General features: G+C 34.1%; 1 pseudogene across 1 annotated transcript in view; it reads right to left on the bottom strand.

Moving 5' to 3' along the window:
- Positions 1-18,376, bottom strand: part of LOC143233652 (uncharacterized) — a 56,977-nt pseudogene that overhangs the window by 12,256 nt on the left and 26,345 nt on the right. Inside the window, exons 5-7 of the transcript XR_013018266.1 lie at positions 14,358-14,456; positions 13,353-13,475; positions 12,067-12,158 (exon numbers count right to left, since the gene is read on the bottom strand). The product of XR_013018266.1 is annotated as an uncharacterized LOC143233652 (transcript). The remainder of the gene's footprint in view (positions 1-12,066; positions 12,159-13,352; positions 13,476-14,357; positions 14,457-18,376) is intronic.

Here is an 18,376-nt window from a genome sequence, read left to right as displayed (position 1 = left end):
CATTGGTCAGCTGAAGACCCGCGCAGCCGCGAAAAATAAATCGAATAAGCAACAGGTTTGAACAGGTTCAAAACAATTTAGACACATTTATCCTTTTTGTTTTTAACTGTTAAGTTTTTTACCAAAATTTGTTTCCCTGTGGTTTTAGAACGCTATACAGAAATACTGTGTCACTTATCACGTGAAATGTGAGTTGTAATTTAGACTGTTACACAGCCACTTCATGTAGAGGGAAAACAATATGTCCCAGATTTTCACTCTAGAAGTGTAGTAACCCTAAATATGACCTCTCCAAAACACACACATTGAGACCATGGTTACTCACGCCACAATTAAACTGTAACAATTGTTGTTTTAGGGTCAACGTCACGACATATTTGTTTCACGAGGCAAGTGTTCTGAAACATTATACGCAGTTTAACTTTTCAGGTTAATTCCATAAATCTGATAACTCCTTAGAGAACAGTTATATCTTAGAGATAAACACCAAATACAACGAGTTTTTAGGAAAATTATTCACTTGAATAAAAAAATATAAGTTCAAGCTTCATTAAAATGTTTTTCAGTTTAATGAATATTGTACTTTTTGGTTAAATAAATGACTAAACCTTCCAGCTAACAGAACATCGGTTTTTGAAACTGTTGTCTTATTATATTCTATTGATATATTTTTAAGTAACTTGAGCAGATGGTCAATTTTAAACAGGTCAAGTTTTTTTTTGGTTTTGTTTTTTTGGCAATATGTGACACAATGGCCCGGCATGGCCAGGTGGTTAAGGCAATCGAATCGTAATCTGAGGGTCGCGGGTTCGAATCCTCGCCACACCAAACATGCTCGCCCTTTCAGCTGTGGGTGCATTGTAATGTTACGGTCAATCCTACTATTCGTTGGTAAAAGAGTAGCCCAAGAGTTGGTGGTGGGTGGTTATGACTAGCTGCCTAACTTCTAGTCTTACACTGCAAAATTAGGGACAGTTAGCGCAGATAGCCCTCATGTGGCTTTGCGCGAAATTTAAAAAAATAATCTGGCACGATAACTTATCATTGTTCCATGTTAAAAGAAATATGACATACTTCATAAATGAGCTTCATAAAACAAAGAAAATATGCAAGTATAAAAATTTGTTGCAAATATGGATCGTTAGCGATGTTAATAATTGTTATTTAAAATCAGCTAGGTAGCGCTGTGTACAGAAGATAGTGCGATCACGTGAACGGAGAATATTTCCGTTTCGATTACTTTCTGTTCACTTGTTTTCTGAATTTCGCCCAATGCTACACGAGGGCTCTCTGCTCTAGACGCCCATACTTTAGCAATGAAAGACTAGAGGAAAGTCAGCTAGCCTTCACACCCATTGCCAACTCTTGGGCTACTCTTTTACCAACGAATAATAGGATTGACCGTTACATTATAACGCCCCCATGACTGAAATGGCAAACATATTTGGTATGAAGAGGATATGAACCCGCGATCCTCAGATTACGAGTTTAGCGCCCTAATCATGGGGCCACGCCGGGCCTTCGATGGCTTCGTTTTATGACCTAATGAGATACTAATGATTTCACAAAACATGACCGAATACCACGAACAGCTTGTTGAAGGCGTGGCGAAGATTACTGGTATTGACATAGAAATGAGTTAGAATTAAATAATAAAACGATTGTTAAAAGAAATTATTTTATAATAAAGTCAATGTGCCTCACGTTTGAAACAAACGACTTGTTCAGGAATTTCATTCTTGGACAGGATGAATTTTATAAATATGGCAGACATTAAAAAACTTCATACAGTGAAACAAACTGTGTACTGGAGTTTTTCAAAGTTCATAAACAATAAATTTTACATGTATACTAACGGTACATCAACATTCACTGTGCACGTGTATACTAACAATACATCAACACTCACTGAGCACGTGTATACTAACAATACATCAACACTCACTGAGCACGTGTATACTAACAATACATCAACATTCACTGAGCACGTGTATACTAACAATACATCAACACTCACTGAGCACGTGTATACTAACAATACATCAACATTCACTGAGCACGTGTATACTAACAGTACATCAACATTCACTGAGCACGTGTATACTAACAATACATCAACATTCACTGAGCACGTGTATACTAACAGTACATCAACATTCACTGAGCACGTGTATACTAACAATACATCAACATTCACTGAGCACGTGTATACTAACAATACATCAACATTCACTGAGCACGTGTATACTAACAATACATCAACACTCACTGAGCACGTGTATACTAACAGTACATCAACACTCACTGAGCACGTGTATACTAACAATACATCAACATTCACTGAGCACGTGTATACTAACAATACATCAACATTCACTGAGCACGTGTATACTAACAATACATCAACATTCACTGAGCACGTGTATACTAACAATACATCAACATTCACTGAGCACGTGTATACCAACAATACATCAACATTCACTGAGCACGTGTATACTAACAATACATCAACATTCACTGAGCACGTGTATACTAACAATACATCAACACTCACTGAGCACGTGTATACTAACAGTACATCAACACTCACTGAGCACGTGTATACTAACAATACATCAACATTCACTGAGCACGTGTATACTAACAATACATCAACATTCACTGAGCACGTGTATACTAACAATACATCAACATTCACTGAGCACGTGTATACTAACAGTACATCAACACTCACTGAGCACGTGTATACTAACAATACATCAACACTCACTGAGCACGTGTATACTAACAATACATCAACACTCACTGAGCACGTGTATACTAACAGTACATCAACACTCACTGAGCACGTGTATACTAACAATACATCAACACTCACTGAGCACGTGTATACTAACAATACATCAACATTCACTGAGCACGTATACTAACAATACATCAACATTCACTGAGCACGTGTATACTAACGGTACATCAACATTCACTGAGCACGTGTATACTAACAATACATCAACACTCACTGAGCACGTGTATACTAACAATACATCAACATTCACTGAGCACGTGTATACTAACAGTACATCAACATTCACTGAGCACGTGTATACTAACAATACATCAACACTCACTGAGCACGTGTATACTAACAGTACATCAACACTCACTGAGCACGTGTATACTAACAATACATCAACATTCACTGAGCACGTGTATACTAACAATACATCAACATTCACTGAGCACGTGTATACTAACAATACATCAACATTCACTGAGCACGTGTATACTAACAGTACATCAACACTCACTGAGCACGTGTATACTAACAATACATCAACACTCACTGAGCACGTGTATACTAACAATACATCAACACTCACTGAGCACGTGTATACTAACAGTACATCAACACTCACTGAGCACGTGTATACTAACAATACATCAACACTCACTGAGCACGTGTATACTAACAATACATCAACATTCACTGAGCACGTGTATACTAACAATACATCAACATTCACTGAGCACGTGTATACTAACGGTACATCAACATTCACTGAGCACGTGTATACTAACAATACATCAACACTCACTGAGCACGTGTATACTAACAATACATCAACATTCACTGAGCACGTGTATACTAACAGTACATCAACATTCACTGAGCACGTGTATACTAACAATACATCAACATTCACTGAGCACGTGTATACTAACAATACATCAACATTCACTGAGCACGTGTATACTAACGGTACATCAACATTCACTGAGCACGTGTATACTAACAATACATCAACATTCACTGAGCACGTGTATACTAACAGTACATCAACATTCATTGTTAAAGAAAACACTTTTCTCAATATACTTCATACATTGTACTGAACTCAATTAAAATAGAACACTGTTCCCCCTACTTTACAAATACAGTATATATAAAAGTAGATCATATATATAAAACAGTTCTTTAATACAACGGTTTATCTCAAATCAGCTCACCTAAAAAGCCAAATATCATTTTTTGGATCTCGTAATGGGTTACACCAATAATAAAAAATAATAAAGTACCACTTGCAAAATACAATAAAATTCATTCCAATTTGATATACAATTTTTCTAACAAATGTGTGGGCCCGGCATGGACAAACGTGTTAAGGCGTGCGACTCGCAATCTGAGGGTCGCGGGTTCGCATCCCCATCGCGACAAACATGCTCGCCCTTTCAGCCGTGAGGGCGTTAAAATGTGACGGTCAATCCCACTACTCGTTGGTAAAAGAGTAGCCCAAGAGTTGGCGGTGGGTGGTGATGACTAGCTACCTTCCCTCTAGTCTTACACTGCTAAATTAGGGACGGCTAGCACAGATAGCCCTCGAGTAGCTTTGTGCGAAATTAAAAAACAAACAAAACAAAACAAAATCTAAAAATGTGAACCGGAGATCGAGAGTATGGTTATATGGTATGACTTGGCCTATGTCGAGAATATTTTAGAGTTTAATGGAGAACTGAATATGTAGACACGAGGGGCACTTTTCATTTGCATCGTAAATTTGAAAGAACACAGGAATGTGTTTGTATATAATTAAAATAAGTATAACATGTTCAGTTTATGAGCTGTTGAATACATCTTGTTAACCCTATGTTGCACATTGGGTAGCACAGGTAAATATTTGTTATTTAGCACAGCGGGTCCCAAACTCTAATAAGCAGAGGCTCCCTTGATGTGAATATAAAACTTTCAGTCCCCCCCCCAACTATTACTGTGGTATTGTGAAAAACAGTGACGTAGTACAAATAATAAAACATTCTTTTGACACAGAGTATCGTTTACTTAACTGAACATAGCTTTTACCGTTTTTCGTTGTTCATTTAGAATTAAAAATTAATTATATTTGCTTTCGGCTTTACAGCCCCTAGGTGGCGCGACTTCCACTTTGGGAAACACTGGCTCAGCACACGCGCAAGTGCTTCAATTATGGAATTATTTTGTTGGTTCTCAAACTGAACGGTCACTTCTAGGCACGAAATGCATTTATTTATAACTTATCAAAGTATATTTAAAAATTGTGTAGTATAGACCTATATAAGTAAGAAATTCAAAGAAAAAATTCTTTTTACACCGTGTTTTCATAACGTGTTCTACAGAGGGTTATTTATCCTAAGACTTTGCTTATAACATTGTAAAAAAACATGTTTTAAAAACTGTTTACAGCCATGCTTCCTCAATAATACCTTATTTAATCACAATTGTAGGTGAATGGTTATCTTTCTCGTGTTAAAAACTTGTATAGAACACAGTCATGTCGAAACTCAAACCTTTAACAAGATACTGGACTTACTGGTCACGTTTACGTACAGATATGTTTCAGATATTATCGGTAACAGTTTCACATAATAAAATTCTAAATCGACTATTATATACAGTTTGATAATAATAATAATAAACAGAATAACACAGTTATACCTAACGACGAACTTTCATTAGGTAAATGAAAATATTTATGAAGTGAAATCCCAAAAACGAGTATTCTGATAGAAAGAAAAAAGAAAAACTCCACAAAACAAACTAGTGTGGTAATGATGTATAGCTTGTTGTAACTATAATAACAAGTAGGAAGTCACGAAAAGAAACAAAACAAACTAGTCTGCTAATGATGTATAGCTTGTTGTAACTATAATAACAAGTAGGAAGTCACGAGAAGAAACAAAACAAACTAGTGTGGTAATGATGTATAGCTTGTTGTAACTATAATAACAAATAGGAAGTCACGAGAAGAAACAAAACAAACTAGTCTGGTAATGATGTATAGCTTGTTGTAACTATAATAACAAGTAGGAAGTCACGAGAAGAAACAAAACAAACTAGTCTGGTAATGATGTATAGCTTGTTGTAACTATAATAACAAGTAGGAAGTCACGAGAAGAAACAAAACAAACTAGTCTAGTAATGATGTATAGCTTGTTGTAACTATAATAACAAGTAGGAAGTAACGAGAAGAAACAAAACAAACTAGTGTGGTAATGATGTATAGCTTGTTGTAACTATAATAACAAGTAGGAAGTCACGAGAAGAAACAAAACAAACTAGTGTGGTAATGATGTATAGCTTGTTGTAACTATAATAACAAGTAGGAAGTCACGAGAAGAAACAAAACAAACTAGTCTGGTAATGATGTATAGCTTGTTGTAACTATAATAACAAGTAGGAAGTCACGAGAAGAAACAAAACAAACTAGTGTGGTAATGATGTATAGCTTGTTGTAACTATAATAACAAGTAGGAAGTCACGAGAAGAAACAAAACAAACTAGTCTGGTAATGATGTATAGCTTGTTGTAACTATAATAACAAGTAGGAAGTAACGAGAAGAAACAAAACAAACTAGTCTGGTAATGATGTATAGCTTGTTGTAACTATAATAACAAGTAGGAAGTCACGAGAAGAAACAAAACAAACTAGTCTGGTAATGATGTATAGCTTGTTGTAACTATAATAACAAGTAGGAAATCACGAGAAGAAACAAAACAAACTAGTCTGGTAATGATGTATAGCTTGTTGTAACTATAATAACAAGTAGGAAGTCACAAGAAGAAACAAAACAAACTAGTTTGGTAATGATGTATAGCTTGTTGTAACTATAATAACAAGTAGGAAGTCACGAGAAGAAACAAAACAAACTAGTGTGGTAATGATGTATAGCTTGTTGTAACTATAATAACAAGTAGGAAGTCACGAGAAGAAACAAAACAAACTAGTGTGGTAATGATGTATAACTTGTTGTAACTATAATAACAAGTAGGAAGTCACGAGAAGAAACAAAACAAACTAGTTTGGTAATGATGTATAGCTTGTTGTAAATATAATAACAAGTAGGAAGTCACAAGAAGAAACAAAACAAACTAGTTTGGTAATGATGTATAGCTTGTTGTAACTATAATAACAAGTAGGAAGTCACGAGAAAAAACAAAATAAACTAGTCTGGTAATGATGTATAGCTTGTTGTAACTATAATAACAAGTAGGAAGTCACGAGAAGAAACAAAACAAACTAGTCTGGTAATGATGTATAGCTTGTTGTAACTATAATAACAAGTAGGAAGTCACGAGAAGAAACAAAACAAACTAGTCTGGTAATGATGTATAGCTTGTTGTAACTATAATAACAAGTAGGAAGTCACGAGAAGAAACAAAACAAACTAGTCTGGTAATGATGTATAGCTTGTTGTAACTATAATAACAAGTAGGAAGTCACGAGAAGAAACAAAACAAACTAGTGTGGTAATGATGTATAGCTTGTTGTAACTATAATAACAAGTAGGAAGTCACGAGAAGAAACAAAACAAACTAGTCTGGTAATGATGTATAGCTTGTTGTAACTATAATAACAAGTAGGAAGTCACGAGAAGAAACAAAACAAACTAGTCTGGTAATGATGTATAGCTTGTTGTAACTATAATAACAAGTAGGAAGTCACGAGAAGAAACAAAACAAACTAGTCTGGTAATGATGTATAGCTTGTTGTAACTATAATAACAAGTAGGAAGTCACGAGAAGAAACAAAACAAACTAGTCTGGTAATGATGTATAGCTTGTTGTAACTATAATAACAAGTAGGAAGTCACGAGAAGAAACAAAACAAACTAGTCTGGTAATGATGTATAGCTTGTTGTAACTATAATAACAAGTAGGAAGTCACGAGAAGAAACAAAACAAACTAGTCTGGTAATGATGTATAGCTTGTTGTAACTATAATAACAAGTAGGAAGTCACGAGAAGAAACAAAACAAACTAGTCTGGTAATGATGTATAGCTTGTTGTAACTATAATAACAAGTAGGAAGTCACGAGAAGAAACAAAACAAACTAGTCTGGTAATGATGTATAGCTTGTTGTAACTATAATAACAAGTAGGAAGTCACGAGAAGAAACAAAACAAACTAGTCTGGTAATGATGTATAGCTTGTTGTAACTATAATAACAAGTAGGAAGTCACGAGAAGAAACAAAACAAACTAGTCTGGTAATGATGTATAGCTTGTTGTAACTATAATAACAAGTAGGAAGTCACGAGAAGAAACAAAACAAACTAGTCTGGTAATGATGTATAGCTTGTTGTAACTATAATAACAAGTAGGAAGTCACGAGAAGAAACAAAACAAACTAGTCTGGTAATGATGTATAGCTTGTTGTAACTATAATAACAAGTAGGAAGTCACGAGAAGAAACAAAACAAACTAGTCTGGTAATGATGTATAGCTTGTTGTAACTATAATAACAAGTAGGAAGTCACGAGAAGAAACAAAACAAACTAGTCTGGTAATGATGTATAGCTTGTTGTAACTATAATAACAAGTAGGAAGTCACGAGAAGAAACAAAACAAACTAGTCTGGTAATGATGTATAGCTTGTTGTAACTATAATAACAAGTAGGAAGTCACGAGAAGAAACAAAACAAACTAGTCTGGTAATGATGTATAGCTTGTTGTAACTATAATAACAAGTAGGAAGTCACGAGAAGAAACAAAACAAACTAGTCTGGTAATGATGTATAGCTTGTTGTAACTATAATAACAAGTAGGAAGTCACGAGAAGAAACAAAACAAACTAGTCTGGTAATGATGTATAGCTTGTTGTAACTATAATAACAAGTAGGAAGTCACGAGAAGAAACAAAACAAACTAGTCACGAGAAGAAACAAAACAAACTGGTAATGATGTATAGCTTGTTGTAACTATAATAACAAATAGGAAGTCACGAGAAGAAACAAAACAAACTAGTCTGGTAATGATGTATAGCTTGTTGTAACTATAATAACAAGTAGGAAGTCACGAGAAGAAACAAAACAAACTAGTCTGGTAATGATGTATAGCTTGTTGTAACTATAATAACAAGTAGGAAGTCACGAGAAGAAACAAAACAAACTAGTCTGGTAATGATGTATAGCTTGTTGTAACTATAATAACAAATAGGAAGTCACGAGAAGAAACAAAACAAACTAGTCTGGTAATGATGTATAGCTTGTTGTAACTATAATAACAAGTAGGAAGTCACGAGAAGAAACAAAACAAACTAGTTTGGTAATGATGTATAGCTTGTTGTAACTATAATAACAAATAGGAAGTCACGAGAAGAAACAAAACAAACTAGTTTGGTAATGATGTATAGCTTGTTGTAACTATAATAACAAGTAGGAAGTCACGAGAAAAAACAAAACAAACTAGTTTGGTAATGATGTATAGCTTGTTGTAACTATAATAACAAGTAGGAAGTCACGAGAAGAAACAAAACAAACTAGTGTGGTAATGATGTATAGCTTGTTGTAACTATAATAACAAGTAGGATGTCACGAGAAGAAACAAAACAAACTAGTGTAGTAATGATGTATAGCTTGTTGTAACTATAATAACAAGTAGGAAGTCACGAGAAAAAACAAAACAAACTAGTTTGGTAATGATGTATAGCTTGTTGTAACTATAATAACAAGTAGGAAGTCACGAGAAGAAACAAAACAAACTAGTCTGGTAATGATGTATAGCTTGTTGTAACTATAATAACAAGTAGGAAGTCACGAGAAGAAACAAAACAAACTAGTGTGGTAATGATGTATAGCTTGTTGTAACTATAATAACAAATAGGAAGTCACGAGAAGAAACAAAACAAACTAGTCTGGTAATGATGTATAGCTTGTTGTAACTATAATAACAAGTAGGAAGTCACGAGAAGAAACAAAACAAACTAGTCTGGTAATGATGTATAGCTTGTTGTAACTATAATAACAAGTAGGAAGTCACGAGAAGAAACAAAACAAACTAGTCTGGTAATGATGTATAGCTTGTTGTAACTATAATAACAAGTAGGAAGTCACGAGAAGAAACAAAACAAACTAGTGTGGTAATGATGTATAGCTTGTTGTAACTATAATAACAAATAGGAAGTCACGAGAAGAAACAAAACAAACTAGTCTGGTAATGATGTATAGCTTGTTGTAACTATAATAACAAGTAGGAAGTCACGAGAAGAAACAAAACAAACTAGTCTGGTAATGATGTATAGCTTGTTGTAACTATAATAACAAGTAGGAAGTCACGAGAAGAAACAAAACAAACTAGTTTGGTAATGATGTATAGCTTGTTGTAACTATAATAACAAGTAGGAAGTCACGAGAAGAAACAAAACAAACTAGTTTGGTAATGATGTATAGCTTGTTGTAACTATAATAACAAGTAGGAAGTCACGAGAAGAAACAAAACAAACTAGTGTGGTAATGATGTATAGCTTGTTGTAACTATAATAACAAGTAGGATGTCACGAGAAGAAACAAAACAAACTAGTGTGGTAATGATGTATAGCTTGTTGTAACTATAATAACAAGTAGGAAGTCACGAGAAAAAACAAAACAAACTAGTTTGGTAATGATGTATAGCTTGTTGTAACTATAATAACAAGTAGGAAGTCACAAGAAGAAACAAAACAAACTAGTCTGGTAATGATGTATAGCTTGTTGTAACTATAATAACAAGTAGGAAGTCACGAGAAGAAACAAAACAAACTAGTTTGGTAATGATGTATAGCTTGTTGTAACTATAATAACAAGTAGGAAGTCACGAGAAGAAACAAAACAAACTAGTGTGGTAATGATGTATAGCTTGTTGTAACTATAATAACAAGTAGGAAGTCACGAGAAGAAACAAAACAAACTAGTCTGGTAATGATGTATAGTTTATTGTAACTATAATAGCAAGTAGGAAGTCACGAGAAGAAACAAGTACATGGAACCAGCTATAACAATAAGATGGAAGTCACAAGAGCAAAAAAGAAGTATATGGAACCAACTACAGCAGTAAGATGTAAGTCACGAGATGCAAACAAAACAAGTACATGGAACCAACTACAGCAGTAAGTTGGAAGTCACGAGAAGCAAACTAAACAAGAATATGAAACCAAGTGCAAGAATAAGTTGGAAGTCACGAAAGGAAAACAAAACAAGTACATGAAACCAACCAAAACAATAAGATGGAAATCACGAGGGGAAAACAAAATAAATACATGGACCATAAGATACAACAAAAAAAGATTTTTGTGGGGCATAACGGGTTAACCTGAACAATCCTCTCCTTGTTTTCTGTAAGTAAGACGTCAATATTAACAATAACTGTAACAAGAAACATAGGGGTAAATGCAGCTAACGAAACTCATGTAGTATCCCCCTTCTTTATGGTTTGCCTGATATAAATTTTATTACGTAAAAATCAAACAGACACATACATAGAAATAAATAGACACCGATCACATACTTAGCTTTAAATGTTCAATTACAGCTAGAAGTCTTGTTGAAAATTTATTTTCAATAATTTGTAAACACCAATAATAATGGCGAATACAGTGCTTTTTTATTTAAAATATTATGATTAAGGTTCAAACAGGAACAGGGTGACACTGTACTCCATTTTGTTGTGCATATTTTACTCGTATGTTCATATCCATGGATTTACGTGGGTTTTTAGTAACATGCTGTGGCTTTTAATGTTATATTATTTATACTTCACCAATATCCCAAGCATCACAGGCGAGTTTTTAAAAAATATCTAATTTAGTTTAACACAAGTTTCTAGTGAAAGCCTTAAGCCGAAGGAATAATCCAGCCATTCTGCTTTCTCACTGGTGTGTCCGGCATGTCCAGGTGGTAAGAACACTCGATTCGTCATCTGAAGGTCGCGGGTTCGAATCCCCGTCAAAGCAAACATTCTCGCCCTTTCAGTCATGAGGGCGTTATTATGTGCGGTGAATTCCACTATTGATTGGTAAAAGAATAGCCCAAGAGCTAGCGTTGGGTGGTGATGACTAACCGCTTTTCCTCTAGTCTTACACTGATTAAATTAGGGACGGCTAGCGCAAATAGTCCATTGTGTAGCTTTGTGCTTAATTATAAACAAACAAACAAATAAGTCAACATTCGGTGTATTTAGCCACTGTGGTCTTTCAATATGCACTCACTGAAGCTATTTATATGGACAGAAAAATATCCGTTTTTCACTGTGGTATTAGTGTAATGATAACTTACCTCAATTATTCTCCAGTACAGCTTATAATCGTCTGATAATTCTTTTTGAGTATATTTGCTCAAATCCACCATTACGGATTTCACAGAAGATTCTGGAAATAAAAGTGATCAGAAAACAAAAAACATTGCACTAGAATTAGTAATATGTCATCAGGATATTACCTACTTAACAGTTTAAATATTTAACGAGAGACATAGAAAAATAATTCAATTAACCATCATCTGCGCTGTGATTGTCATGCAACCTGAGAACGACGATGTACGTGAAAATTAGAGAGTTAGTTATTCCTGGTGCCGGTATTCTCTGAATTTTAAATATTTCGTATATCATTAAAGTGTCCGTTGTGCCCCCTTTTCATGTTGAAATAATGTTTACAAGTGACAACATCAAAATCAGCATTTTATTCGTTAGTTTTTCAAATTGTTTTAAACGAAAAAACATTTTTAAGAAGTAAGTAAACGCGAGAGCAACAACAAACAACAACAGAAACTCTGTAGGCAGAGTGGGAAGTAATTTCGTGTAGTTATTGTCGTCTGCAAGTCTTCTGTTTCTGTCCGTCGCTATATCAGTAATCAGGACTAAATAACATTTGTTATACCGTTATTATTATATCATTAAGGAGTCTCGGAAGTATAAATTATTGAATTACGTTTAGTTCTCAGGTCACTTAGTGTCGGGTTTTGAACAGAAGGTCTTTGGTTTAAACCGTATTTTCCACTGCGATCGTATTATAAAAGACACAGTCAATCACTTTTTTCACTTAAGAGTGGCTTGTGTAAGTGGTGAGTTTTGCTGACTGGTTCCCCTTCCTCTAGTTAGCAGATGTAAGATAGTGGTGGCTATGCTTAACATCAGGGTCCTTGGCCTGTTCGCTTAATTCTCGTATCCCGTAAAACTAATGTTCAGATAAAGGAAATAAAGTTAATTTACTGTTTTATGGTATTGAACAAATGGTTTTAGTACTGGACTATTTACAAACTAAAATATAGACTACAGTCTGGGTATAACTATAGGCGATTGTACCTAGCGGGCCATTGCCCGGGCCCCATGCATGGAAAAGCCTCTGATGCTGTGCCTTTTAATCTACTTCTGAGCTGTTGTTTTTTTATCATGATGTGCCCCAGCTACTGAATTCTGTCCGAGGCTCTAGAATGACTAAGACCGTCCCTGGAAATAAGTTTATCAGTTACATCACTAGCAAAAGTACATCATTCTATGGATTGAAATCCGAGCATATTTAAACGTTTCCAAGCGACAATAACAACGTAAAAACAACAACAAGTACCTTTGTTACAGTTTTCTCCAAACCATCCTTCTTCACAGAAACACTGTTTCTTAGGAAACGAGGTGCTATCTACACTGATACACTTTCCGTTCGGACCACATTCCTCGTCTGTCCAGCACTCATCTGTGTTTCAAATAATGTTCACCTTTTTAGTTGTTTTCAAAACGTTCTTTTAACAAAAAAGGTTTTAAAACACGATCAAGATTTTACCCACAAGCAAAGTATTCAACAGTCACATCATAGAGGGGACACGTTCCCCCAATAATTAACTTTGGTGCGGAAATATCATTTGACCCTCTTAATAGTTTGCTGAAAATCTTCCTCACAAGCAAAGTATTGAACAGTTACGTCATAGGCGTTGTGCCAAAAGAAGGCACGTTCCCCCAGTAATTAGATTGGGTGCCCGAATATCTCCTCACAATTTTGTATTTGGTATTTGTCTATGAAGTGTGCTAACTTTGCCATAATTTGTATATCGGTTACTACCTAAAATATTCGTATTATATGTGTGACTTCCGTTATTATAGTTCGCAGGAAACAGTTTATTTTCTCTGAATAAAATAATGCTGTTTTTTGTGAACTTGTTGAATAACATTTTAAGGAATTTTTACTGACTGTAAAACAATTTATATTCATAAACTGCCCCCCAATGTTTTATATATTCCGATGTACCTATACACTAAATGCTATCTACAATAACGCTATATGTAACTAAAATACGAAGTAACGATTCTAATCTTTATTGTTCACAGTAAAATGTTATTTATAAGTTAAAGTGATTCAGACTTTAGTATTTGTAACTCCAGCCAATAGTTCTATAATATTGCTATAATAATACTTAGTAGCAAATAAAAAACATTGTAATAAATTCAGTTAACCTTTTTCTGTTTCTTCTTGTAACTAATTATTTTTCTGTAAGAATATTTTATTTCTCTTCTCGAACTATTTACCTAATTAGAACGTATACTTTACGTTTGTTTAATAACACGAAAGTTGATAACTTACCCTTGTACTGACACACATTTCCAGAGAACAATCTGTCACACACACAATATTCTTCTTTGAGTTTTCCATGATTAGAACAAATTGTTCGGAACTCGGATACTATTAAATAAAACCAAGACGACTTCTGTACAACATGAATCATAGCACAAGACGAGATAGTTTTCTAATGATAAAACTCTGTTGATTTTTCCAAACATACCCTAATTTTATAAAACTCAGTTTTTTTGTGCTCTAACACAAATCAATTGCATCACACTGAGCAACGTGACTAGTTTAGATAACATTAGACAGTGGGATTAACATAGATAACACTGAGCAATGTGACTAGTTTAGACAACATTAGACAGTGGGATTAATATAGATAACACTGAGCAACGTGACTAGTTTAGACAACATTAGACAGTGGGATTAATATAGATAACACTGAGCAACGTGACTTGTTTAGATAACATTAGACAGTGGGATTAACATAGATAACACTGAGCAACGTGACTAGTTTAGATAACATTAGACAGTGGGATTAACATAGATAACACTGAGCAACGTGACTAGTTTAGATAACATTAGACAATGTAACTACTCTAGATAACACTGAACAATGTGACTAGTTTAGACAACATTAGACAGTGGGATTAATATAGATAACACTGAGCAACGTAACCTATCTAGATAACACTAAACAATGTGACTAGTTTAGACAACATTAGACAGTGGGATTAATAAAGATAACACTAAACAATGTGACTAGTTTAGACAACATTAGACAGTGGGATTAATAAAGATAACACTAAACAATGTGACTAGTTTAGACAACATTAGACAGTGGGATTAATAAAGATAACACTAAACAATGTGACTAGTTTAGACAACATTAGACAGTGGGATTAATATAGATAACACTAAACAATGTGACTAGTTTAGACAACATTAGACAGTGGGATTAATATAGATAACACTAAACAATGTGACTAGTTTAGACAACATTAGACAGTGGGATTAATAAAGATAACACTAAACAATGTGACTAGTTTAGACAACATTAGACAGTGGGATTAATATAGATAACACTGAGCAACGTGACTAGTTTAGACAACATTAGACAGTGGGATTAATATAGATAACACTGAGCAACGTGACTAGTTTAGACAACATTAGACAGTGGGATTAATAAAGATAACACTGAACAATGTGACTAGTTTAGATAACATTAAACAGTGGGATTAATAAAGATAACACTAAACAATGTGACTAGTTTAGATAACACTAGACAGTGGGATTAATATAGATAACACTGAGCAACGTGACTAGTTTAGACAACATTAGACAGTGGGATTAATATAGATAACACTAAACAACGTGACTAGTTTAGACAACATTGGACAGTGGGATTAATAAAGATAACACTAAACAACGTGACTAGTTTAGACAACATTAGACAGTGGAATTAATAAAGATAACACTAAACAACGTGACTAGTTTAGACAACATTAGACAGTGGGATTAATAAAGATAACACTAAACAACGTGACTAGTTTAGACAACATTAGACAGTGGGATTAATATAGATAACACTAAACAACGTGACTAGTTTAGACAACATTAGACAGTGGGATTAATATAGATAACACTGAGCAACGTGACTAGTTTAGACAACATTAGACAGTGGGATTAATAAAGATAACACTGAGCAACGTGACTAGTTTAGATAACATTAGACAGTGGGATTAATATAGATAACACTGAGCAACGTGACTAGTTTAGACAACATTAGACAGTGGGATTAATAAAGATAACACTGAGCAACGTGACTAGTTTAGACAACATTAGACAGTGGGATTAATAAAGATAACACTAAACAACGTGACTAGTTTAGACAACATTAGACAGTGGGATTAATAAAGATAACACTAAACAACGTGACTAGTTTAGACAACATTAGACAGTGGGATTAATAAAGATAACACTAAACAACGTGACTAGTTTAGACAACATTAGACAGTGGGATTAATAAAGATAACACTAAACAACGTGACTAGTTTAGACAACATTACACAGTGGGATTAATAAAGATAACACTAAACAACGTGACTAGTTTAGACAACATTAGACAGTGGGATTAATATAGATAACACTAAACAACGTGACTAGTTTAGACAACATTAGACAGTGGGATTAATATAGATAACACTGAGCAACGTGACTAGTTTAGACAACATTAGACAGTGGGATTAATAAAGATAACACTGAGCAACGTGACTAGTTTAGATAACATTAGACAGTGGGATTAATATAGATAACACTGAGCAACGTGACTAGTTTAGACAACATTAGACAGTGGGATTAATAAAGATAACACTGAGCAACGTAACCTATCTAGATAACACTAAACAATGTAACTAACCTATATAACACTGAACAATGTAACTAATCTACATAACACTAAACAATGTAACTAACCTATATAACACTGAACAATGTAACTAATCTACATAACACTAAACAGTATAACTAACCTAGATAACACTGAACAACGTAACTAATCTGGGTAACACTGAACAACGTAACTAATCTGGGTAACACTGAACAACGTAACTAATCTGGGTAACACTGAACAACGTAACCAACCTAGTTAACACCGAACAACTTAAATAAATCGCTACATCCATTGTCAACGACACATTTTGATCAATCTCGAACTCTTAAGGTCAGCTGGGGTACAATAAATATAGTCGTGGACAGAACACTATTTATACGAGACATTTGTTAAAAAAAACAATTATCATAGTGTGAATTATAGCATGAACAGAATTACACTTATCATTAGGCCTACTATTAGTTGTCGTAGAAGGGATTTGGGACGCTAGGAAATTAAATAATTTCCCTTCGTGGTACCAGTGGTGTTTAGAACATACGGGGAGTTAGTTTTTCACGAGATTATATATCTGTTTATGGACAGATCCCAAATAATTGAACAATTTTGGTGAGAATCGATAAACTAAATGCTTAAGAAGTTGGTGTGTGCGATAAAGTAAGGAAAATATGAGAAAAAACCCAGTTTCATTGGACTAGTGCCGAAGTTTCAAAGTTTGTAATTGGGCAGTTTTGTTTATTGTTGTCGTTGAATATGTCAGCCTTTTTGTATATTTCCTTCTCCATGTGAGAGGGTGTAATCGGAATCACGTTATATGACGTCATAACTTGTTCTACCAAGTTTAGTGAGAGACGTCGGCAACCCCGTGGTCTCAGTTAAGTCAAGGTAAGTGTACCCTAACATAAAAGGATTCTTCATGGTGAGCTGTCACGAACTTGATGTTGGCTTTAGTTTATGATATGACTTATTTGTAATTATATACACACTTTAATACAAACTCTAAAACAATATGTTTATCAGTAAAGAATTATTAAATAACAATATTGTTAAAACATCACATGTGTAAGCTTAGTTATAAATACATACATTTTGAAGAGTTATTGACTTTTCAAAATTTTATATTTATAATGTTTTTACAGTAATGATAAAATTAAGTGATTTTGTTTTCAGTTGTTTTGTTTTCTCACATAATACATACGTGATTTACCATTTTGTTTATATATTCACATCTTGGAATACGTAACACGAGTGTGAAAATTTATTCACATGAAATGTTGCCACAATTAAGGATGTGAACGCTCATCTTTGGAACAAATAAGTGTATTTGTTAGAATTTCTCCTTTTTCTCTAGGGTGTGAATTCTCACCTTTCCAACAAATATGTGTGTTTGTTAGAATTTCTCCTTTTTTTCTAGGATGTGAATTTTCACCTTTTTTCTCTTAGCTTAATATTATGGTAACAGATATCACTATCATTTCCCAGGTAACTGTGTAACATGTTACAGTCATAACAGGTCGTCAACTTTACACTTGTACCTTAATAAGGTTGAACCTCATGAGCACCGCTGAGGTCTGCACTGATTTAGAGCGAATGGTTACATAATTATGGCCAATCTTTTTATTTTTATTAACAAAAAGTGCTATTAACA

Source organism: Tachypleus tridentatus, chromosome 1 (assembly GCF_004210375.1).
Source record: "Tachypleus tridentatus isolate NWPU-2018 chromosome 1, ASM421037v1, whole genome shotgun sequence".
Taxonomy (NCBI): domain Eukaryota; kingdom Metazoa; phylum Arthropoda; class Merostomata; order Xiphosura; family Limulidae; genus Tachypleus; species Tachypleus tridentatus.
Note: the sequence above shows the minus strand (reverse complement) of the source record. Positions and strands in the feature narration are given on the sequence as shown.